Below are 25623 nucleotides of genomic sequence, written 5' to 3' on the forward strand. Positions count from 1 at the left end.
AAACACTGCCTGGAGAAAAGGCCACACAAAAAAATAATCCTAAAATAGAAATGATTTAATAGTGCATATTGAAACAGCATCACCATTTTATTTCAGGCAAAACTGTAATTTCAGGTGTATACTGGCAATGCCTAAATGAGAACATATGATAAGGAAGCTTGATTAAAACAGTTCCAAGATTAGATGCTTATTGAAATGGAAAACCTGGCAAGGCTTTATCATCTCATTAGTTTTATTTGCTATACGACATGGTTGCGTCCAAATACAATTACCTCCTGTTTTCCACCAAAGGACACTTTCTGCATTCACACAGAAGAGCAATGAATAACGGTATCTGTTCTGTAATGACATCTGTTACTGAGCAGGATGCACTCACATGTTTGTATCTGCAGGTATTAAAGAGAAATATAGGTATGTGTGTGTCTGGTGCAGGGGGAACCTTGCCATGCAGACTGCTGTAAAGCAGTCCTCAAAAAACGGAAAAATCCATTGCTCTGTGGAGCTCATCAGCCAGTAAAGATGGAGAAGAATTAAAGCCAGAATGTCTGAGAATACACAAGGTCATTGTTTCAATTTTCCCATTAGCAAGTGCAGTTCCTGCACAACCTTATAAGAGAGGTCACAAGGGATGAATTTCACCAAAAATTACTTCTATCAGATTCCCAGTGTGTCTCATTTTTTACATCAAGAGTCTGGCCTTTCTGGAAAGACCTGGATCTTCCTAGAAGCTCTAATGACATGACCCTGAATTAAAACACCCGACATGAACACGGAATTCAAACACAGCTGGAAGAGACTGGTGACTGCTATGGCCAGTAAGTGTCTCCACCCCTGCTTTAAACAGAAGCCTATATTTTCCTGATTAATAGGAATAGGCATAATCGGTCACATCTCCCTCTTGCCTCCAGGAAGAACATGAGCGCTGTGGCAGCGGCAGCAGCAGCTCCACCTGGGGAGATGACCAAACGTAATGCGGAGAGATAAGCTCCCGCATCTTTAATGATGGGGCAGACCCTCATCGTTGCTGGGATGTCAGGAAGAGCATGCCGGGGAAGCTGCCACCGATTGCTGCAAGAGACTTCTGTGCGGAGGCAGAGCCCTGTACCTACCTGAAAAGTGAATTACTAAAGAAGTCATTACAGCAGAAATTGCAGTCAGTGAGTTCTAAATACTTCTATCTACACAGCTCGCCTGCTAGTGTATACAAGATAAAACAATACGATCTGAATTGAGGATACACAGAATTGTGCTTAGCACCAGGTTAAACAATGATAAAATCCTGGAAAATAACACTGCGAAGCAGGAAAAAAATATATGTTGATGTAGCAGTTAGGAAGGGTGACAAACAAGCAATTTTTTAAATGAAGCTTGTTAAGGAAAAATCCCTCCCTGCCCCAAGCTAATTAAGAAGAAATAAAGAAACTATAGGATTTCTTAACAGAAAGCACACCTTTGGTTTAAAAGATGACTCTTCTGCTCAGTAGTCTGAGTGAACTGTAATAGCACTACAGCTCATTTCACAAGGTAAAGACGTTTTATCCCACAGAGCTGCCTTTACGCATGTTGTTTCTGTCAGCACGCCTGCAGCTGCGGCGGCCGCTGAAGCTTGCTGTGCGTGGGTGTCCGTGCAAGCCCCCAGCACCGTGTGCCCACCAMCAACCCCCCCACTCCTCTACATCAAACGTAATTAAGTCTCCTGGTGTTTGGAAGATGATCAGCCCAGGAAATGAGGAGCAAGGGGCTGGCACCCGGCTCGCCCGTGGCCGTGGGGAAGGCGAGGGTGCGCTGCAGAGCTCTCCCCACCTCGCTCCCCAGCCCTTCCTGGCAGCTGCCCCAAAGGGGCTGGGCATTGTATCCCGCTGGGGGGAATTCCCCATGACCACGCCAGGAAGGTAGCGGCAGAGCCTCTGCCCATCTTCCAAACAGGCTTTGCCATCACAAGGAAGACCCCGTAGAAAAGGGAGGAAGAAAAAAACAGCAGCCAGATATGGAGGACCTGGGTAAAATCTTTTGCTGAATCACAATATATTACTTCCCTGATGGACTACAAGGCACACTACTTCTAAAAAGCCTCTGAAATTAACCCTGCAAGATTGAAGTACTCTTTTCTAGTGTTGCAAACAGCAACAGAAGACTTGAGCTATCATCTTGCTGGAGTGGATCACCACTGTTTTAAGAAGACAGAAAACACATTCCTGCGTCATGTGTAACTGCTTCTCCCACATAACCTTGGAAGTATAAACAGAACCATTTATAGCACTTCTCTTCTTTCACACACAGAAACTATTTCTACAGAGCAACCTCTCTTTCTCATTATTCATGGTATTCGGTCAAACAAAAAACAGAATGAAAAGGGAAGAGTCACCAGCCAAAGCCTCCCATCTGCCATGCCTGCCACAGCTCTGCCCACAGTGATCCTTCCGCCTGTACCTGAAGGGTCTACGTCGGGTGGACGCAATCCTACCACTCTGGCACAACGGCAAAACAAACTCAGCATGTCAGCTTCAAAAGATGATACAATATTTTTCTCATGTAAAATGTGCATTTCTTCACTGAAAATGCCATAGCATTATTCTCCATGCTCTGGGCTCCCTTATTTATGAAAGTCTGCATTACGCTGGCAAAGATCCAGCTGCAAAGTGCTCTATTGCTTTCACTGCTTTATATGAAAGGCAGGGCTTTAAGAGCAATGCAAAATCTTAGCATTATCAAGACTTACAAGTGAGTAGCCACAGGACATGCTGGAGTGATACACTGTTTCCATTCATGTGAGATCTCTATTTGTTCTATTTTGTGGAAGTAAACTACTATTCACCCATTGAAAAAATTTCATGCTGCGTTTGTACTTTTTCCTTTCAGGAAGCACAATATATTTGTTTCCATCAGATGCTCTTATTAAAGACAGTACCTTCTCAAAAAATGTCTATTGTTATTTATAACTGTTTAAAATAAAAATTTATTCAGCAGACACTATATGGTTATAGAGGACAGAGCTTGCTGTACTGATACACTGGCAGTATGATGCAAACTTCATATTTGGTCATTGTACCGGTCCTCTCTGGAGGTGACTTGGACTTGTATGAAAACTGTACGAGAAGATAAAAAAATGCAAGCCAAAAGGAGTCTGCCAGCAGGGCAGTTATCTACATGAGCCACTAGAGGACAATGCAGCCCAAATTATTCTCCAATCTGCAAAATGATTCATAATTAAACCGTACCAGTAGTCAAGTATTGAACATTAAACTTCCAGGATAAGACAACTGGTCCAGATACTTTTATTAGGGCATCAGTATTATTTTACATCTCCAGAGAGGTTTCCCCTATGAACTACTGTATCTGTGAAAACCAGTTTAATCCAAGAGGTGGAGCTAATGATACATGAGAAATGTTTTAATGGCTGGAAGTTATTTTCAATCCCAGTCACTAGAAGAACATGGTGCCACAGTTTCAATGGATTTGTGCCAAAAAAGACGGAAAAGGCCTTTCCGTGAAACTATAGCAGACAAGAGAGTCCTTGTCAGCATTGCATCTAATTATACACGAGCACTAATTGTGGAAGACGTCAGTCATGTTGTTCAATGCACTACTAATGGACCTATACACAACAGAATAAATCATAAGAAATGAAAAACAGAAGGCCCCAGTTGTGATAAAGTTTGTTTAGGTCACCTATCCAGAGATACTTAGATATATTTTCAAACTTGCCATGTATGAAAAGTGAAAGACATCTCCAGGCTTTACAGGGGCAAATGTCTTTATAGTATGAGCAGCACTTTAATCCTCACAGATCTCTGAGCATCAGCAGAATTAAGCATTAAATAATAAACTTCTGCAGTTCTCACAGAATTTAATGCAATATATTGGAGTTCTGTTCATTTTTGATTCAACTTAGACTTTTAAAATGCTGTATACTATATGCTAGGTACAGAGCATGTTGTATTAATTGTGTGTGCAGACACACTATAACGTATTGTGTTGGCTCAAATAATTCAAAGTGAAAAGGTTCGTCAAAATGAAAGAACGGAAGCATTTCATCTTGCACACGATGAGAAAGGACTACGAAAAAAACCATAATTTCCCCATGGCCATTTTCAATTTGGAACACCCTCACCCAAGGAAGCAGCTTGCCTCTTGTGGCATGTCAATAAACCTATGGAGAGCAAATTGGCCAAGGGACAGTGGCCCAGTGTCGGGTATTCTCCATTCCAAGATGAGAAGTCAGCTCTGGTAGCTTTGATTTCTTGAACGATGGACCCACAGACCAAGACATATGAACTTCTTTGAAACTGGTGCTGTTTTGAAGCTTTCTTTTTAAAGTGAATGCCCTTCCGTCAGCTCATTTTCAATCTCCCTAGGACTACAAAAAGGACATTTTTTAGTTTAGTTCTGGTTTTCCTCTCTTGGTTCTTGTCCGTCCCCCCCAACCCCCCAAAAAATGTTGAACTAGTGCTTTCTCCCTACATTTTTTTCATGTAAATTTTAATGAAAAGACTTCCAGTCCTTACTGCAATAAAACATACTATTTTCCACACTGCAGAACAGCCTTGCAATCAGAAACTAATTAGACAGATGCTTCAAACTACCCTGATTTAATCACAACTTATCTGCTAGAAAATGCATGCAATATCATGATGTTGTGTGTGATTTTATAACCTTTATAATTCATGAATAAGGACAACAGTGGAAAAATTATATACTTCAGATCTAATGGCACTATATTATGGCTGATGCAGTACAAAACCCTATTTGATCTGGTGACAGTTTTATTGCACTAGCAGTAAATTGAATGTAATTGAAAATTTATGCTTAGACTAATATCTTTGATCTCATGTGTTTGCAGACATGTCTTACTGCAAAATTCATGTGCCATACTTACCTCACTCATCAGAGAAAAATACAAGGCATATGTTTTATTAATAGCAATAATAAGCAAACCATATAAAAATTAAAGTTGGGTACAAATTTAATTACAAACAGGCTAATTTTGCATGGGGGAGGTCCTAGAGCACTGCCAGCACACTAATACCTTTGCTCAAAAACAGGTTTAGTACCTCCTTTAGGACCATTCCAAAAGAGAATTAACTCTAATCATAAATAATTCTGGTTTCTTTTTAAATTTATGGGCTATATCTATTTGGCCTCATGACAGTATAAATAAATTCCTGAAAAACTAATGAGGAAGAAATAACAAAACCCTAAAGCATCTTTAATTCATTGCCTTTAGAAAATAAGGGTATATCCTTACAAAATTTATAGCCTAATTATACCTTGTAGTGGCTAGCCTGGAAGACTATTGTATGAGGAGTTAGTGATCCACATAATGGCTGGCCTAAGTGTACGCCTATTGTGAATGCTGTACGCCTCAGGAGATGTGCATGCGATTTTAAGCACTTGTGCTATGTGTTGTTCTGGCCACTTGAAATATTATACAACTTTGTCCACTGTATGTACCATTCCCAGAACTTGTAGGTTTATTTAATGTGATAGGGACATTAGGGCGTATTACCCAAGGGATTTTTTTAAAGCTAAGTTCACAGTCCAGACCTGATTTGCTACCAGTGCCTGATGAATCTGCATTGTGAGTGAGGCTCTATAAAAGTGCAGGTGAACGGAGAGGTGATGAACCTCAGCACAGATGGGATCTGCGCACCATGCCGTGCCCTGACCAGAGGTCCATCCAATGCTGTGTCATCCCAGAGTTCCCAGTGTCAGAAGGGCTGTAAGATTTAATAGCTTGCTATAACCTTTTCTGGGATATTAACAAATAGTTATCTGTCTTGAAAATGTTTCTACCTGTCTTGTTAGGATTTGAAAAGAACCAGCACCTCTTGGAACAAAACATACCTCCTCTTTAGAAGCCTCTGAATATAGGTGGTAGGTATGTTTTTGTTTTCCGTAAAAGAAAAAAAGTCAGAATATAAAGGAAAATCTATTTTTGCATCATATAGAAAATTCTTCTCCCTAGCACAATGTAGGAAGAAGTAACAGGATATCACTGAAAAGCCATGCTTCCTCCTTCCTACTGACGGAAATGAGGAAAACACTACAATGAAAAGACCTGCAGTCTAGAAAGATACGGGGAGGAAGAGGCCAGAAAGCACTTACTTCACAGAGCTTCACACCCTCAAAGGACAACAGGCTTCCAAAGAAATAAGGGAGCGAACTCAGCTCTCCATTATCTGGGAGGAAGAGGAGGCCAGGGTTACCCTGGAAGATCCTRGGTGATATACAGCAGCTTCTGGCTCTGTGGGAAAGCAGAGCACAGACATACCTGCCTGCACAGTCCCCGTGCCCCGACTCTGCCTCCGGCACGCATCGTGACACCAAGGAGCTGAGGAATAGAGCTCTCCGGAGACCCTGTGAAGATGCCATGGCTCATTGTGGAGATTTGTCCTCTTCCTTTCTCATAAACTCTTCCAACCAGGTCACAAGGTTCAAAAAGGTCTTTGTTTTGTTTTTTTTTCCCAATTCTCATTTGTAACCCCATCTGCAACTGTGGGTGACCTGAGCCTCCCCCGAGACAGAAGTACACCTAGCCAAGGTGAAAACTGGGGGAGAGGAAAGACAAGGGTTCAGCTGGAACAGTGAGTGAGAAAAGGGCATAGACAAAATATGTTGTCAGGTGGAATACAGGAATAGTATTGTGCAACATGGAGAGGGGAAGGCGCAGGTATAGCCTTGTTAACTGTGTCAGCTGAGCTGGCAGAGCTATGAAGCACCTGGAAGTGTTGGAAAACCAGTAATGGTCTGCTGAGATACCCAGCTTGCCCTTGGCAAGTCCCGATTTTTCATTCTGAAGGGAAAGAGGAAGTTGAGAGAAGAAAGGAAGAAAGGGGGAATGGAAGAAGCGAGCACCATTTTCTCATATCTACTTTTCTTTTTTTTTTTTTTTAAGTCCTCCAAAGGATGTCCTCTAGACTCCCCTTAAAATTTCCCTATCTCCTGTATAGGAATACTCACCTTGAACTGAAAGAATGACATCTTCCTTGTTTCCATAGATATTTAAGACCATAACGGGATTTTGAGGATGACCTAGTCTGACTCTTTCACAGAATTTGCAACCCTGATCCTCCCGATGACACCTAAATGTAGACATCCTAGCAGACTGGGACCAAGCATCTCTTAAAGAACCAGTTTTTCTTCCCTTTCAATAAACAAATCTCTGTCTCCCAGAATACACTATTTCAAAGATTTATTTTCCTCAATGTTAAAAGTTTGCATCCCTCTTTTTAATCTGAATTTATCTGATTTCATCTTTCAAAAAGTTTCATCCAGACGGCATCATTAGGGTCCATGATAGTTGGTGTACTACCTTAAGAGCAAGAATGGTGCTCCTATTGTCCAAAAGCAGAAATCACTAACTTTTGAAATTGTGTGTGTTTGATTCTGACACAAAAACAAACTCCTTAGCTTTCCTATCATTCATTAATCTCAAAAACAGAAAAAAGCAGACAGGCAGTGCTGTGCACAAGGTATTTAGATTTTTGAAAATATAGCTGTAAAATAATTTAAGTACCTATAATCTTTCCCTTACATGGATTTACTTACAAAATGATAGCACTATCACAGATAAGGTTGAAAAGAGCCACATCTTCATTAGCTATAATATATTGAATAGAAGCCAAATCAAGATAATGGGTGTATATTTCAAGTTCCTTTGCCTGCAGCAGTTCTTGAATAAAGCATTTACAGTACACCAAATAATTGCATCACGTTAGATTTTCAAGACATTTAATTAGATAGCTAAATCTAAAGAAGTAAGGTGAACTTCTACCAAAGGCAATTAAACGGTCAATGTAGGTATTTATTACCGAGTTTGAAACCCATAGTATTTAATGTTGTAAATCCTGCTACATATAAATCTCATATCAATTTTATTAACATTCATATATAAGTATATATAAAAAGAGAGAATTAAGGATTGTTCTGGTTATGTAGGTATTTAATTTTTCTGCTGAATACCACAGTCACATAATATTATGAGCACTGTTTCTTTTATAAACTGACTAGAAAGTATAAACCTCTAATACCGTATTTATATGCAACTGTCTGGGGAACACATGAAAAAATAATGGTTTGATCTTGATTGCATTAACAGCAAACCATATTTTATATTAGAACCCTGTAACAAATATTGTTGTAATATTCCTCACTAATTCTCTTGAAGAAAGAGAAATTACATTGAACTAAGCTGTATTAAAATAGCATGAGAGGAAATTCAGACTTAAGTGATATAGCAGAGTTCAGTTAATGCGATCCTTCGCCATATCTGCACATTCAAAATCAAGTCATACATTACAATATGGTCATTGAAAACAGCAAAATATTCTGTATCAATTGGCTGGAAAAATTTTTACCCAGAAGAGGACATTGTGGAGGTCATTTTGTTTAAACTTAAAATTCTGCTGCTCATCTGCCTTTTGCAGCTCCAGTGGCATTAAACATTTCTAAGTGGGAAAATTTATTCTGAAATGCCACACTGACTGGCTAAAAGAAGGATAATGAAAATACCTGTGCCCTGGAACAGGCTGATAATAACATCTTGCACAAGAAGAGTAGGAAATGGAGCACTCTTCACAGAGAGTCTTGAGAGGAATGTTATGGCTAGGACACACGTGTGGAAGAAAATATATTGTGCTCTTCACCGCTCTTTGCTCAAGATTTTGCCACAGCATGACTGATACCATATTAAAAACAGTGGTATGGAAACCACCAGGTGCTGGCTGACACTGTCCCCCATTGAGCAAGGCCCACGTTTTCAGTTTTGTTTGATAATTTTTTCTCTTCTGCTGTAGTTGCTAAACCCATCCGCCTACCAATGCTAAACTACCTGAAAGGCCTCTTTCTTTAAAGCTCTCATTTCTTGTAGTATTTGTGCTCTGAAAACGCTACCATTTCCCTCCAGGAAYGTCCTTCTTCAGCATCCTCAGTAACTCTGTTTGCTTCCCTTTTCTCACTTTTGAAAAACACACAGCCCCAGTACGCAGGCACAGGCACAGACACAGCATCTGCAGACCTGCAGCCACATCAGGTCACCTGCCTGCTCCCGCAGCTCTCTTTCAAAAGCGTGTCCTGTGCCCCGTCCCACAGGGGCTTCCAGGCCCATCCTGGTCTCTACATTTCTACAGGCACATATGGACAAAGCCATGTCCCCACAGCAGCTGGGTACCAGCCCAAAGGCCAGTTTCACCTCACTTCGCCCAGTGCAGGGGATGGAGTGGGAGCAGGCGGGGATGGCCTCTGCCATCATGCTCGGGCCGAATTGTCTCGCCGCACTCTCGCTATTCCTCCCGCTCTGAGTTGGGTGTCTCATGCAGGTGACATTAAACTCAGGCAGGTGAAGCTAAACACAGGTGGTAGCACTTGAGCAATAACTACTTAAGACACAAACTCCTTGCAGGAGGGCTGTTGCCCATCTGTAGACCACTTACTATTCTGTGCCTGACTCGGACTCCTAGGCACTATTATAAAGATGTTAAAAACTAATTACTCTGACCAAATTAGCTCAGGAAAAAAAGGGGGCTTTTGGAGCATTTTGGACTGAACTGCATTTTTTTTTTTCTTTGCCCAATTACAACTTTTACTGTGAATGTCGTCAATGCCTAACCACTGTTTAACAAACTAACAGCAGTGATTCTACATGACAATGCCTCAAGGCAGGCTTTTTTTGATGGAGGATTCATGCAGGCCTTTTCAAGCTCATCAAGAAACCAAAAGCTGCTTTTAAAGCCTAACTGATCACTTGGGGGAGACATCTGCCAGTGACACGTATCTCTTTGAGAGGCCATCTGTCTGGTGCAAAGTGCCAAATTTCTTTCTAGACCCGCAGGGGCACTGGGTAGCCAACAAAAGAAAAGTTGTGCTAACAGGGTGTGGTTTCTGCAATCAGTTTAWGCTTAGTTGTATGACAGCTGCTGCTCCCAGGGCCCTGACCCTCCCTGGGGCCAGCACTAGCTTTCTTCACATAATCAGCGAGATCAAGGGGCTGCAGTCCATCCCAGAAGAAAAAGAACAGCAAAGACAAAAGTCAGCTTTTAAAAAACAAAGTTAGTTTTCAGTGGTACTTCCTGATACTGCTGACGAGGTGGACACACAGACACTGGCACTATCAGAAGGTAGGCAATACGAACACATGCTGTTTCTCTTCTGGATATTCTTGCTGCTCAGCACAAAATCCATGATCTACTCTAAGCTCCAGAGGTGGAAACCCAGCCCTACCAATGTAAATTGTAAAATTTATAGGGCCTCCAGTAGGACTACGATTTCACTGTATGCATTCAAGCGTTGGAGAGCGGGGAGCAGTACAGTGAGTTCCTGAAGATGGAAAGGGGGAAAAGAAAGGCCTTGAGGTGGCAGGCTACAAGCACCTGAGTAAGAGGGTGAGCTTGATTATTTTAGCACTCATCACGCTTGGTTGATATGGAAAAATATCCTCCTATTTACTTTATTGCTTGCTTTTGCATAACTCTCTGCTTATATTACTTTAATTTTTGATGGTGGGATGGTTTCAGAGTTCCTTGTTGTACCCTGTCTCTGAACGTGCTGGGCAGCTATTGCATTCCCCCATGTTTCAGGCACAGTCCAGCTAGGCTGCTTGTAAGCTTCCCATTCCCCATGGCAACTGGCTCCCTCCTTAGGACTCGGAGCTATTCTAATTACAGCTCGTTGCTAGCTCAATCCTACATTCTGTATTTCAGCAACCAGGCTGTACTGCCAAGAGATGCATGGGACAGGACGGGGCTCCCAGCTCAGCCTCACCTCCTGCCCTGGCTGGCAATACTATCCAAGCTCTGCTGCTTTCAGTTTGCATGCTGACCAATCTTCGGTCTTGTAAATACTAGCTAAAAGTTGCAATGTCTGTGAACAAGTGCCTCTGCCTTCTTCAATTCAGCAGAATCACTTGCTGTGGGGAGGTCGCCACTGTAAAGCTGCGTTAGAGCTCAGGAAACTAGCTGGGAGTACGCTGATGCACAGACCCGGGCTGCACAGCACCCTTAGGCTGGTCCTTAGGACAGTACAGCTAAATTAGCAGGCGGCTGAGTTCAAGTTCATCAGACAGGTAATTAACCCTGATCCTCAGCTCACAGAAGATCATAGAAAGATGGATCTCAAAGGGGGCCCAGGGGAGCATCCAGTCCATTCTTCTTTCCCAAGAGAGAAGCAACTGTATCTATGTCATTCCCGGGTATTTGCCTAGTCCCTTCGTGAACACTTCTAATGACAGAGATTTCATCACCTTTCCCCTAAACTTGTTTCCCAACTTCACTTCTGCCTTTGTCAGAAACCTCTTTTGCATGTCTAATCCGAAGCTGTCTTTCACGCTGCAACTGAAAAAGAGTATTTCTTTTTCTACTTGCAAAATGCAGTAAAACAAAGGCATCTGTTATTCTCTGCAGGAGTCTTCTATTTACATACCATATCCACCTTCAGCCACCTCTTTCTTAAAAAAAGAAGAGCGTAGGAGAAGTGAGGACTCCAGATAGCTTCTACGATAGAGAAAACTTGTAAGACATCCTTGCATGAGATACAGTGGAAAAGTAGGGAGCTGGCTGATGCTGACAATGGTAACTTGATGATGAGAAAAATAAGTAGAAGACCCCAATTAACGTTCTACATTCCTTCTAATACATGGTTCCTCACAGTGGACTGAGAGTCCAGAAATATATTAAAAAAAACAAAGATGCAACTGTTAATACTTATTAGAAAGTAGTGTGAATAAATAGCTAAAGGATACCAAGAAACTATTCACCAGTAAAAATATATTTCAAATAGTCATCTAGTGGGACAGTTTCTGTCATACTGCAGGGAAGCTGCAAGAGCTCAGCATCAAAAAAACTCTGTAAAAGCACATGCTCGTACAAAGCTTCCCTCGTTAAAAATTATTCTTGCGGATTGCCAGGTGCAGAGGTGTTTTAAAAGCTCTTCAGGAATCTGCTCATACTTCCCTCTCAATGACAACAGACTACAGAGAGTTCTCCTTGAAAAACTTATCAATATGGTATAAAAGGTTGCTAAGAGGGAAGGAACAACATGGAAGTAAAACTTCAGTAATTCTCCTTCTTCTCCAGAAGGACACAGAGGCATGGCATCTTTAAATAAACACATCTGTGCCACAAAATCCAAATGTTATCTTGTGGCCAATTCTGTCATTATTAAGGCACAGTATTTCCTCAAAGTCAGGAGTAATTTCAGTAATTAAAATCCATGTAAATTTATCCATCTGCTGTAAGAATAAGCATAGCATTCTGCAATTTATTTGACCTTGTGTGCAGAACAGCCATCCACCCACACTTATTTTTCTGTRACATGATCAGAAACATCAATTCAGAAATATTTGTTGATTAATATTAAAAAGATGAAAACGACTTGATGACTAACGCCTTTTTCTCAAAGACTTGGCATTTTTATTTTAGGCAATATATTTGAGTGACTTAGGTGGTGAATACAGGCAAAGATATGTTTCTCTTCTGTCTGTAAACTACATCCTTCATGACTGAATTTTGTGCATACTTTTTATTCATTAGAGCACACATGGTAATTCATGAATACAAATGCCTAAACAGAGGATTGGATAAAATAAACTACACTAAAGGTTACTTGTTTTTCTTGATAGTTAATGGTGAAAAATACCTGCACTCCAAAAGTGTCTCTGTAACGTTGTATTATTCTTGAGAGTTCAACATAAAATAGTTTTAAACCTTATCTTGGCTACTATAATCTGCCCTTTCCTTTATTTATTTTAATACAGACTGCATGTTTCACGGATTTACTTTATATCTATTAAAGTCAATGCTAGTAACTTTTACACTGACAGTTTTATAGCTAGTCCTCAAAAGGCTGATCAAGGAAGACTCCTGCCTTTTGGCACACAGGACAGAAATACAAATGTAACACCTTCCATAGGAATACAATGTAAGGACTGAATACTAATGATATAATCCCTGTGAGAGATACTCGAGCATGTTGTTCATGGCAGCACAACCTTAGGATTAAATTATCCTCTTGGAAATTGAATAAACACTGAATATTATTCAGTGCCTGCAATGCATCAGAACAAAACAAAACAAAATGCTGTCTTTACTTGAGTAAAATATTAGTCAAGCTATTGGATTATTGAACTGTAGATTTTTAAATCCATTTTTTCCATTTATATCCCTCTGAAAACATTGCTGTTTTCCCTTCCACTGGACTTTCATACAGGCTTATTGTGGTTGTTGGTCTGATAACAGGAGTCTTCTGATGAATAAGATTACTGAATCCTAAGAAGATACAGTTAAAAGAACTGAACTGGGAATGCCCCCAAAAACTTAAGACATCCCTTTATTTACATGAAGATAATATTTATTACAGCGCTGATTATTTTATATAAACTCCTCATGGCATGAAGAGCAGAATACCCTATGGCAAATACTGAGTGATCTCTATGATCGTTAAAGCACACATGAGCAAAGGGACACAGCAGCTCTGGGAGCTGGACAGTGAAGCCACTCGTTCAGCAAGACAGCAGAGCAGTTTGTCTTCGCTGAAGTTGTGCTCAAGAATCTTGATGAATGAAAAACTATTATTTTTCCAGATTTATGGAAATCCAGAAAGATTTCCATATCTTTATGGAGAAAGACATGCTCAGAGGAGAAGCAGATAGGAAAACATGTTTTTGAAAGGTAGGTGTATCTGGGCCTTACCTATTTTAGCACTGGGGTTTCCAATTTCTGCGCTCATGCTTCACTCAAGCCTTCACATGTGCCGGCGACGGCTGTGTGAAATGAGAGTGCCAGACTGCCTCCACAAGCCGGCTTGGGCAGGCGCCGGAGCCCCTCCAGGCTCCCTGCCAGATGCAAAGGTGCCCACGGGTAACACCACACAGTGAGCCACCAAAGCACCAGCCTACAGCTCCAGATACAGAGAAGCAACATCCATGGCAGTAAAGGATTGCGTGCCACAGTTTTAATTGCTACCTCTACTTTTCTAACTTGGACTCTTTTTAATCTCAAATATAACAAAACATTAGGGGACTGCTGCAAGTTCATTACAGCATTCTTAAATTTCCTCTGAGTTTTTGAAGTACTCAACCAAGATCTCGGTGTAACAATATTACTAATGAAATCCAATGACAGTTTCAGCAAATAACTATTTAAACGCTAGTTTTTCAATTCTTATTTTGTTGTGTGCTCCATGGCTTGATACAGCCCAACTGAATTCAGTTATATACTACAAAAAAAACCCCAGCAGAATAATCAGTCTAAAGTGACTGCCTTCCTCAGGAGGAAAAGAACAACATCGCACTCGAACTAGGTCAGGATTCAGACAAGGAACATGAAAAAGATGAGATTTATGAACTTCCCTTTCTTTACTGATCAATATATTCCCTGTCATATACCTATATAGCTATGGATCACTGCTGAGTTTTTCATCTTTGAAATATTGCTACCAATGTCTATAGGGAAGACAATCCAAATTGCTAACAATTCCTTCTGCTTTTAATTATTATACTGAATATGCAACTAGAACAGAGAATTAGCTTTTCATCTTCCTGACCATTGCATACCTACATTGTATACCTACATAAAAATATATATCATGGAATACGCATCATATCTACATACTTGTACCATGCTCTTTGTGCAGTGTAAAGTATGACTGCCAAATACAACAGCATAAGAGGAAAACCCTCCAAACGGAAATTAAGATGTAATGCATTACCCCTGTCAGAAACTGCACACTTGTTTAATAGCCTCTACCTTTTGCCTTTGATCAAATGCAAATTTCTGTGGCACAAGAATTTTGCTTCAGCTTGTACAGTGTGGGGGGTACCTGGTATGAAAGACCATAATTACAAACAGGAAAAATTAACCCTCAAGAGTAACTGTTCTGCCCCAAACTCACCTCCACTGTAGGAACAGGTTAGCTTCTTTTAATGGAGAGGCCAAACTGCCACTGTATGAGCCCAATGTATGAAATTAAACTGGTACCCATTTTGGTGTTCTGTAATATGTCAGACATTAATTCATAGCAATTTGGCATCTCCTAAGCTCCAGCACACACGGGGAAGACACCTGAGCTAGTTTAGGAAAACAGTGGTCCTACTTATGAATTGGAGACCTTAATGGCACATGAGGCATTAAGTCAAAATCCCTAGCTTTCCATAATGCACGGGTTTCTTTTTAGGCACAATTCAAAGGCTCAAGTTGAAGCTATAAATCCATTCCTGGCTTCGGTCCTGAGAAAGCAGGAACCATTTCTTTCCCTGCRGACCTTTCCAGCTGCCATCACTAAACAGGAAGCTTTTGGAGACAGCTCCCATACAGCAACAGAGGGATGAGTAGGAAATCAGCCTTCAAATCTGAAATGTTTCCCCCAATCCCATTCTGAGCCTCTCAGAGATCATGTTTGTTGCATTTCAGGAGTATCAAGACAGAATCCAGGTATATTCTTTATTATTAGTCTAGCACACTATAATATCACAACTGCTTCTTCTAGTAGGACCTTTTTAGCTTGCTCATAAATAAATGTACTGCAAAGCCTAAATGTTTTCCTCAGCCGGTCTCACTAAGGGACTGCCCCTGCTTTAGCCCTGTTCTGAGGGGCTGCCGTTTGATGTTGACCAAGCTGGTATTTTATTTAGAAAGTGTTTTACTCAGTAGCCTATATACTTAAGAGCAGGCATGCTAGTTTCTTAACTGAAGAGAAACATTTCAAACAAAACTAAACATTCCTGTTCTAAACTGACCTTGATTTCTTTTCTTCGTATGCCCTTGGAGGAGTGTTGTTGGGGACCCACGGAAAGCCTTGTGGGTCTTTGCCAATCATTTCATGCAAATGTAAATGTCCTACTGAAGGCTTCTCCTGCCCTGAACTTGTTCTAAGCTCAGCAGTAAAAATCTCCTGCCCTGCCTAATAACACCAACACTTCCAAAAACACACTAACCAAGTAAATCTACATCTATATCTTTATTTCTTACCTGATTAACCATTTACTGCACAGTAAAATGCTTATTCCAATCGCTGTGAAACAAGACGAGCACCAGTTCCTCAAGGTGCCTATGCACCTGCCTATTCATATGCTTTCTTAGACATTTTTCATGTTTCTGTTTAAAACCTGCTTAGATATATGTCTTCATGAGTTGGAACTCCTATCGCCTTGAGAAGGTCTGTAGATGTGGTTCTTCTTTCTGACCATAGATATTCGTAGAATCGGGGACAAAGACGCAAAGCCTTCCTTTTTCTCTTGGGTATTTAGAGCGAACCAAATCAGAATGAGTTTGTGGAACCTTGATGTTGACTTGATATAAGCCAGAAGACTGAAGTTCTTTCTTTAATGTATTCCTAGTTACTTGTTGTCTACAACAGCTGTCTACAGCTATTCTTTAAATATTTCCCTTTTACCTCCCGGCTTTTCTTATCTCCCTTCAAATCTATGCATGTCTGATTTGAGACTTGCAGATATTCACCACATGTGAAACACCACTTGAGAAAATCCATTTGGGAAAGCAGCATTTTGTTCTCTCCACACCAACCAGAATTTTGCCCTTGCCTTTTTAACCAAAAACAGCTACTAAGCACAAAACCAGAATCTGGTATCTTCTCACTGCTGTTTTGTCACTTCCCTTGCGAAATGAGATAGGAAGGAATACGAGCAACAAATGTTAACTACTCTGTATCATTATGCCACAACTCACAGTATTGCACTAGCAAACAATATTTTTAATGGGACTCCAGTGGCCTTTGAGTCCCATTTTCACAGCTAGGCATGCAAGACTGCTGGGACGTGGCCCATTTTTAACTGACCTCAGTCTAAACTGATACTGTAACGCCACCGTGATTCTTTGCATGCAACTCACAGCCAGTATCAGCACAGACATCCTGACTGTTTCGCTGAAGTGAAAAAATACAATATTTTAAATGGGACTCCAATGACCTTTTTTAATGCCTTCAAGACATATTTGGCTGAAAGAGCTGACGTACTACACTTCAAAAGGAGCAGAAAGGCTAGAAAGACTGAATGAATGAATGCTGAAGATAAAAATTGCATTCATATCTATTTCTACCTACTTGATGTATTTTGAAACAATAACATTACAGAAGCGGACAAGCTCCGATTATGTATGAGCATCTGCACGTACACATCTAAAGCATTTGCCAACAAAAGGGCATTTCTCTCAATCCTGAAGCTTAAAAGTGGATTTGACCATCACAATGAAAGGGTGATAACACTGTCTGACCTCTGCTTGACTCGCTGCCCTCCTCATGGCTGCTGACTGGCAATGGCTGTTGAGAATGACTAAAAATAACCAGCTTGTCTCATATACTGTAATAAGGGCAAAGGGAGAAAAAGAAGAAGTGGCATACTTGAGTTTCTTGCTGTTCACCCTCCTGTCATCTTCCTCTTATATTTTTCCCCTTGAGAACAGAGTTTGTTGCAGAAAGCACAATTAGAACGGATTATGAAAGCCAAGAACTTATTAGCAATTTCATAGCAGTGCCAAACTGGTAACGAGCTTGGGGTTTTCAGGCAGAAGAGGGAATTGAGCAGGAGAACCTACTCTATGGAGGACCATACATAAGGGGGGAATCACATTGCCACCTGGAGCAGGCTTCAGTTTTGTAAGCTGCACACTGAATGAATCCAAAAGAGAAGACACCATAATATAGAGCACAAAAATATAAGCCCCAAAGATGTTTCCTTTTTTCATATTGGGGGGGTTTCATGAGCTTTGGTTCCACATGGTTTCTTTGTTTTTATTGGTTTGGTGGGAGTTTTTTTGCCAAGGAAACTATTACTAGTGGTTGACTATCCAAAAGATAGGTATTAGATGTGTCATGTTCAGCCTCAATCTGATTGCATCTAACAAATCATCCCTTTGTACCCTGGTATCTAAGACATTTCCCTAGGACTCAGCTGGTAAATCCCAGGAGAGACCCTTGCAAATAAATCAGTATCAATTAAAGGACAAGAAAAAAATACATTAAAAAAAATACGTATTTTTTTTAAACACAAGTTAGAGCAGATGCAGAGCATCTAATCTGAAGCTCAAGTACCTTGATTGATAACTGTTGTTCATTTGTGATCAGCATGCATGAGTTTCTCTCAGGCTCCAAGTACTAATCACAGCATTAAAAGAGTTGTCAGGTTTTTTGGTTTTGCTAGGTGGATCTCATCACCGAATCAATAGCTCCTCAGTGCAGTCAGTTCTGCACTGCTTAATCATGAACAATGTCAAAAGTTAAGGAGGCAGTAGGTGAGGAAAGCAGGCAGTGATACATCCATATGCAGTGAGCGCGAGACAGTCAGCAACAGAAGGCAAAGTTAGGCAGAGCTACAGTGCACATGCAGACTCCCAGGAGAAGGGAAAAATGACTGCACGGTTTGTGTACTGACTATTGGGAATACATCAAGTTTAGTGTTCTGTAACCCAAAAGAGTCCTTAAGGGATAAAACATCTGATAATCGCCAGGCACATTCTAATATTGAATGACTGTTAAGAACAGCATCAGTCTCTCAGAGAAGTTTTAACCTTTTTTTTCTTAATTGGAAACTCTCAGGATATTTTGAATGTCAATCAAAGGGAATTTATTGGAACAAGGAAAACAAACTTATTTTCTTTCTTTGTTTAATATTCTTTATCAGTGGCACATGTCATGAAGACTTATACTCCATTCGCTTATGCACTCGGGGGTGAGGACTTTTAGCAAATATTTCTCCTTCTCCTGTTATTCCTCTATTTTTTCCTCAAACAGTGCTTAAATTGTTGGACTTGAGCTTCAGAATTTCTGGCAACCAGGGTAACTCTTCCTTTCCTGATTAATCCCAAGCAAATGAATGAAGTCACGAGGCGCAAGTCAGCATAGCTCCTGAGCTACAGCTCATGAAGAGTCCAGATCATACTGCAAGGATTCTTTAAAAACTGGCAACACAGCTAACCCAAGCGCTGCCAACAACTGCCTTATCCCACACCACTTGAATGGACAAAAGCCCAAGTTATTCTTAACCAGCAAATTAATAGTGAAAAGAATGAATTAGCACAAGTAGTTCTTAGGAGGACTTCCTCATCTAGAAACAAAAACATGTCAGCAAACTTACGCATTAAGAAAAAAAACAGAGAAGGCACAAAACTAACATTTTCACAGTTCAGAGAGTTTCTAGTCCAATATCCTGCTTCTGACAGTGGCCACTCACACACACGTAAGCCATGAGAAACAGGGCCGTTACGTCACGATCCTTTCCCTGGCGCCCCCTCCCAACTCCTGTGTCAGTGAGCCGAGGAATTTTCCGAGCTGGATACTAGGTCTGGATCTTCAGGTATAATAAGCACTGATGGGCCCATCCTCCATGAAATTTGTCCAACTCCTTTTCAACCCACTAATATTTGGCCTCCACAGCTGTCCTCTCAGTATGTACTTACAGACTACCTTGTACAGCGATGCACATAGAAGGCTTGGAAATGCTACCACAACACAAATAACAGGTAATTATTTCACCAGAACTTATATAAGAATGTTCCCTGTCACACTCTGATTTGACTAATCAGTGCCTAGAGATTAAGGAGCGAAGCTGAAAGCACATGCTCTTTCATTTTGTATTTGAGGCCCTGTAAATGACCCTTTTGGAAAAAAGAAGCTGGGAATTTGAGTGTTTATAATAAGGCACTCTGTATTTATGCAACGGTCTCTTGGTTATGCTCCATTATCCTGCCTGGCCTTTTTTTGACCTCTCTACTGTCCATTGTCCGACTTTTATTCACAGCAGAGCTAAATGCCTAACATTGCCATGCATGTGTCAGATCCTAAGTTTGCATCCCAAGTCATTGTTCCAGGCTCATTAACAGGAAACAAGACTGGCCAAATCTCATTTGGGGGAGCTTGCARGTACATCTGAGTACTACAACAGCCAAACAATGAGCTGAAGATTACCCTTAGAAAAATAAGGATGTCACAACAAAATATATTTATCCTGCACTGTTGTTGTTCTTATTCTATTACACCTGTTGCTTATGAGGAGTATGTGCTTAGAAACAAAATAATTTTATGAGCAACTGTACGATTATAAACTAGGTTTCAGCAAATATAAGGGTGCATCTTAAAAGGCCACATTAGGTTTCACATGCAGGAGTGAGTGATTTGTCAGCCAATGTGTGAAACAAGAACCACAAGAAAGTGTATAGTGATAACTAAGTGGATGAAGTTAAATGGCAGATTCATAATTAACTCTATATCTATTAATAAGAGTACTCAGCAGCAGTCTAAGCAAGCTAACCAGACATGGACAAGTTTTGCTGCCTATACTCAGAGCTCCTGCGATGGATAGACAATCTCAGCTACTAGTACAACAGTCCCTTTCACAGCATGAGGAGAGATTCAGTAGGGCTCATGTCAAAACCATATCTATTTCTCTGTCTCCAAGAAAAAGAAAGCCGTTTTGTCTCTTTTCACAAATAAAGCTGTGTGAACAGGGAAAGTGAATGCACAGGACCGAGCATGCCTTTAACAAGCATCAATATTTAATTCTACAAAATAAGGCCTGCACAAAACCTTCATACAAATTTGGTCAAAGTCAGTAAAAAAGCTTTGCCAGCAAACACTAYTGAGGAAGACCTCCAGTTTTGTACCTTCCAGACTGCCTTGTGCAGCAAAACCTGGTTTTGCACTTCAGCGTGGTCCACTACTATCTCTTTCCCTTGGAGCCTGTGGCTACAGCTGTCTTGCAGACCTAACTGGACACTACATTTATTGTCTGCAAGGGAAACTCTACCGCAGACCTCTTTCTTTTAGAGGGATTACATCTTGGTTCTTGTCAGTCTGAATTGAGCAGATGTAGAGACTTACTCAGAGACTGAGAGACTGGTACAAACAAAGGATGAATGGCAATGTGTGTGTAAGCATTAAAAAGGAGAAGCAGAACAAGGGTTAAAGAAATAGCCTGCATTGATAGTGAAGGACACCATTCGCAGTCAGTCAGACCCAGGAACACGTCATTTCTGTCAAGCCCAGAAGACCCGCACTCTAGCAAGACACAGCACAGACAGCTCCAACCCAGCAGGAGAAGACACCGCTCTGACAACAGTGGGATGGCAACAAGGTCACAGCACGTCATATATGCCATTCCCTTTTCTGTTAGTCCAGCAGGAAAATACACTGCAAAGGACCACGCTTATAGCAGCTGTTGACTTCCAAAAGACATAAAGGTCTGTCCAAAAACTAGCTGGCTGTCACCAGTCAAGAACCAAGAGACATGGGGAGGACACAATAGCTGCCCTTCTTATCCTCTGATCCGCTACCTTACAAACCCACTACCTGAGGCTGCTGTCACCTTCCCTAAAGCAGGGACAACCCTGGACAGGTCCCTCCTTGCTGGAAGGCCTCAGACTTCAGGTAAGTGGGGAGGCTCCTGTGTCCACTCCCATTAGGTTTCATGGCTAACATCAGGGCTCATGCAGCAAGGCATAATGCTGGCAAACATATTGAACAGGATTTTATTCTAGGCCTTCTGATGGTGTTAGCTCACAGACATACACGGCTGATTTTCCAGAGGACAGGAATTCAGAGCAAGGACAGGCTCAATCCCCACCCTGTTCAGCCTAACATCCTGACAGGCCATGGAGCTCAGACAAGTGCAGACAAGCAAGTGCCTTTAACAGGAAAAGTTTTAACACCTGACTGCTTACAGAAGATGTTATCATGTTTTTAAAGAGGTCTAGACAAGACACAAGTGTACACTGGAATTTGATTTTAAGCAGGTCCACAACATCTAATAACATTTCCTGTGTTACATAACACTATTATATAATACTTAGGAATTTATATTAAGGTTGATCTGAAAACGTTTCCTGAAAGCAGAAGGAAACAACACATTTTTAGCAAACTTTTCAACCTTGGTTAAAACAAAAAAATATTAGCACTGTGAGTTAGCAAAGGAAGGAGGAAAATTTATGAGGGTGGCTAGGCACCAGCAAGCTGGGAAATCTCCCTTCGGCAGGCTTTTCTAAGAACAGGAGAGAGAAAAGGAAAGCACCTCCCAGTGGGCAAAGTAATACATTTATATTCTAAGCCTATTTAGAGCAGGTTCTAGTCAGTTGAAGGAAACTTCCAAAACAAAGGAATGTAAATATAGTCAGTTAGAGTGACTATGCTAATACTGCCCTAAGTTGTGATGAAAAAGATCTCTTGACACAAAACAAACAACCCCCCCCCACACACACACACATTTCTGCTGTCTCTCTATCACTCCTCAGCTGCATCTCATTTCTCAGGCAGCTCTGACCTCTAGAGTAATCTCTGTGGGCTGCTCTGGCATCACACTTACACAGCTTCTTTTCAAAAAGCAGTGTTTGCAGGAAGGCACATTAAGATGGAGAAACCATTAGTGAGAGCCTCACTGAATACTTCACCGCATTTCCTTTCTTCCTCTCCCTATAGAAATGAAGCCATTCCTGCAAACACGTGCATCATGTCAGGAAGACGACAAATACATTTATAACGCAGCCTTGATTTCATCAGTTCAAAGGCCAAAATAAGCTACTCTTCTTCAGTAGATTGAGCAGGATGGCTCATTGAGGTGACTGCCAGGAAGCACAGGACATTAGGGAGCAAGGAGAGATCGCAGAAGGACCATTCGCCTTGCATGCGTCATAGTCAATGCTGCAGTAACTTAAACCACTGCACTGCCTAGGATAGTTGTCAAATCACATTCACAGGTTCCCTACGCAGCATGTGAAGAAAGTGAGGCAGCTAAGAGCGGAAGCGAGCTAACGCCACTGAAGAGAGAGCGTTGCTCTCCACCTGTGAGAGTTACCTCACTACGGCCAGGCTGCTAAAATTTGCTTCCCACACTACACAGCAGCGATTCCTCTCCTGGACTCAGCCATCTTATCCAGTTCTTTCTTCAACACAGAGYTGGAGAAAGTTACTTCACTTAGCAACGTGGAGTTACCTCACTCCAAGAGCTCAGTAGTTAAGCCACTAATTGCGGACATAGGAGATCTAGACCTGAGGCCTTGCTCTGCCTGAGGGATGAGACAGGGAGCCTCCACTGAGGGCTGTCACCTCACAGAAGAGAGGCTGGGGTTCTGGTCTCTGCTCCAATTAATATTTAAGTACTTCTTATCAAACGTTAATTGAAACAGGGACTAGAACTAGTTCCCTATTCCCAGCAGGGTGCCTTAGCCTTTAGGCTACAGAGCCATTCTTATGAGCTTGCTCACTCTCGCTCTCCCTGACCCACAAAACACTTAACTATCCCCCAGCAAAGTGGAACTGCTTTAGCTGAAGGAATGAAGGATCCTCACCCCCAAACAGCCTGCTGCTCGAGTCTTAGGGCACCTTCCTCAGGGGAAGAAGTGGATTGGCATTCCCTCAGGCAGACAAGAAACCAGAGGGCAGAAGGAAGGAAATCACTAGCACTCACTCCTCCTCCAGCAGGTTTGCTCAGAAAACACACACAGATGAGTTCAGCTGGGGAAATACCCTCAGTGAGATCAGCTGGGGAAACAGCTCCTTGGGGCATCCCAGTGGCACCAACAGCAGTGCTCCATGTCCACTAACAAGGAACCAACAGATCTCAGTCCAAGCAAGAGGTGCTCCTGAGCATGCCTAGGAACAGACCACTAAATGTGTAGAAAACCTCATAGGTGAAAACTTAGACACCTATTGACTGTTGCAACTTTCAGGAATAGACAGCAATTGAACAAATCTTTTAAGCATCACAGTTTTGGACATACCTACATCCTACATTAGTTAGGAAGCACTAAATATTTAAATTCTTTCATGGGTCTAACCCCAACGCAACCAAACAAGAACCTGAAACTGAGGCAGGTATTTACTTAGAGATGTGCTCACATTTAAAGTTTTTAAGTTTTATTTTGCATTGTCAAAAATGAGAAAAAAGGTTAACTCTTGTGACTTTTCAAGCTGAAAAGGTACCATTTCTAAATAGAAAATAGCCCAGTAGGAATTTTTAAAAGGTATGTTCGAAATATAAAAATGCCAACTCTGATTTTTTTTTCTTTAGATAAAAGTCAACTTGAATGCAATGCCTGTAACTTTTTTTCCCCACTTCTGATGTGTTTTGTATGGTCACTTAGCATAAAGCTGTTTCTGAAATGGCCATAACTAGCAGTGGTAGCTCTTCACCAAGCTAAAGTGCTCAGGCTTTGCAATCACACGCATTCTCCATAGAAAAAAGTCCAAACCATCACTGCCACACCCTCCGTGATCAGCATGAAGTACAAGATCTTTGTACTACTGAAGTGAGTAAAAGTTTAGCTATTGATTTCAAGGGCAGGGGGTGTCATGATTTCATCCTCGAATTTCTTTCATCTGGTTTCTGTATGTATTCCCTCACTTATTTGTTCTTTTTCCCTATCCACTTTTCCCTTGCTTGCATCCCTTCTTTTGCCTTTCTCTCTTCTGCCCTCCAGAAGCCCAGGTGTGCAGTGTTGCACTCATTAACATTATCATCACATAAATCTCACTATTCATCTGTTATCTCCTGGACTGCAGGTACCCAGATGCCGATTTCTTTCTGCAAGTCCAGCAGCTGCTGCAGGGACATTTAGTCACACAGACTATGTGCTTTTACCCTTTGCTTCCCAACACTGATAGGTTATTCCTCCTCCTTTTCACTAGTCCCATTTCATATATGCAAGAGGGTTGGGAATAAAGAGCTGACCAACACCTGCCAGCCTCTTTGACTGCAGAAGCATTCATTTACCTGCCTTGTACTGATTCCTAATCCCAGTCTCATAACACCTACAAAACTCAAACCATACTGACATCTTTCATCTCCATTTTCTACAACTACACTTGCTCCCTTCCTTCAGGCTTTTTCCCCTTTAGCTGCCACATGTTTTGAGTCAGATGCACAGGTCCAAGGCATTCAGCCTCCTTCTGAAGATGATCCCATCACAAGAACTTTCTGATCCAACTTCTGACCTGGATTATTTGTGCTTCCATAATCACCACTCTCAATAGGTTATCCACTTCTCAGGACAGTGATTTCATCTTCTTTATCCTTCTATAAATTGTGGTTATGGTTACCATACGGAAAGATCTTTCAACGGCACAAATGGAAGAACCAGTCACTCAGTTCCCCACTATAAATAAATATGGTGTTTTTAAATAGGAGAAAAAACACAATCACTGGAGAATTAGAAAACAAAAAAAGATTATATATTTTTAAATACACATTACAGAGTTTCTTTCTTTAACATTTATAATAAAGGTAGGCAGTTCATAAGCAGTTACAAAAGGTTAAATGAGCTGATAACCATACTGATCTCTTCAGATACAGAAGCCAGCTACCATAAACTATGTGATTCGTAAAATATATGAATCTGACCTCTGACTACTAAAAATGATCTCTCTGGCCTCATTTATGAAATCAGTATAATTTCTGATTCATATTACAGCAGTTTTAAAAATCTCCTAATAATGTTCCATGTCCCATGGCAGGTGTCTTGGTGGGAGGGCAGAATGAAAGAGTCCACCCATTTTCCAAAAGGTGTATTTTACTTAATTAGATGATAATTAATAATATTCCTATTCAAAGCTCTAACGGCTCTTATCAGATCATAAATAATAGTGCTGGTGTTTCAACCATTTTAACATGAACCTAGAAAACCATCCACTTCC

At 41.1% G+C, this 25623-nt stretch overlaps 1 protein-coding gene across 3 annotated transcripts in view; it reads right to left on the reverse strand.

The window, feature by feature from the left end:
• BICD1 (BICD cargo adaptor 1) overlaps window positions 1–25623 on the reverse strand; it is a 182125-nt gene that overhangs the window by 52759 nt on the left and 103743 nt on the right. The gene's annotated exons all lie outside the window — the stretch shown is intronic.

Source organism: Apteryx rowi, unplaced genomic scaffold (assembly GCF_003343035.1).
Source record: "Apteryx rowi isolate R43461 unplaced genomic scaffold, aptRow1 scaffold_888, whole genome shotgun sequence".
Classification (NCBI taxonomy): domain Eukaryota; kingdom Metazoa; phylum Chordata; class Aves; order Apterygiformes; family Apterygidae; genus Apteryx; species Apteryx rowi.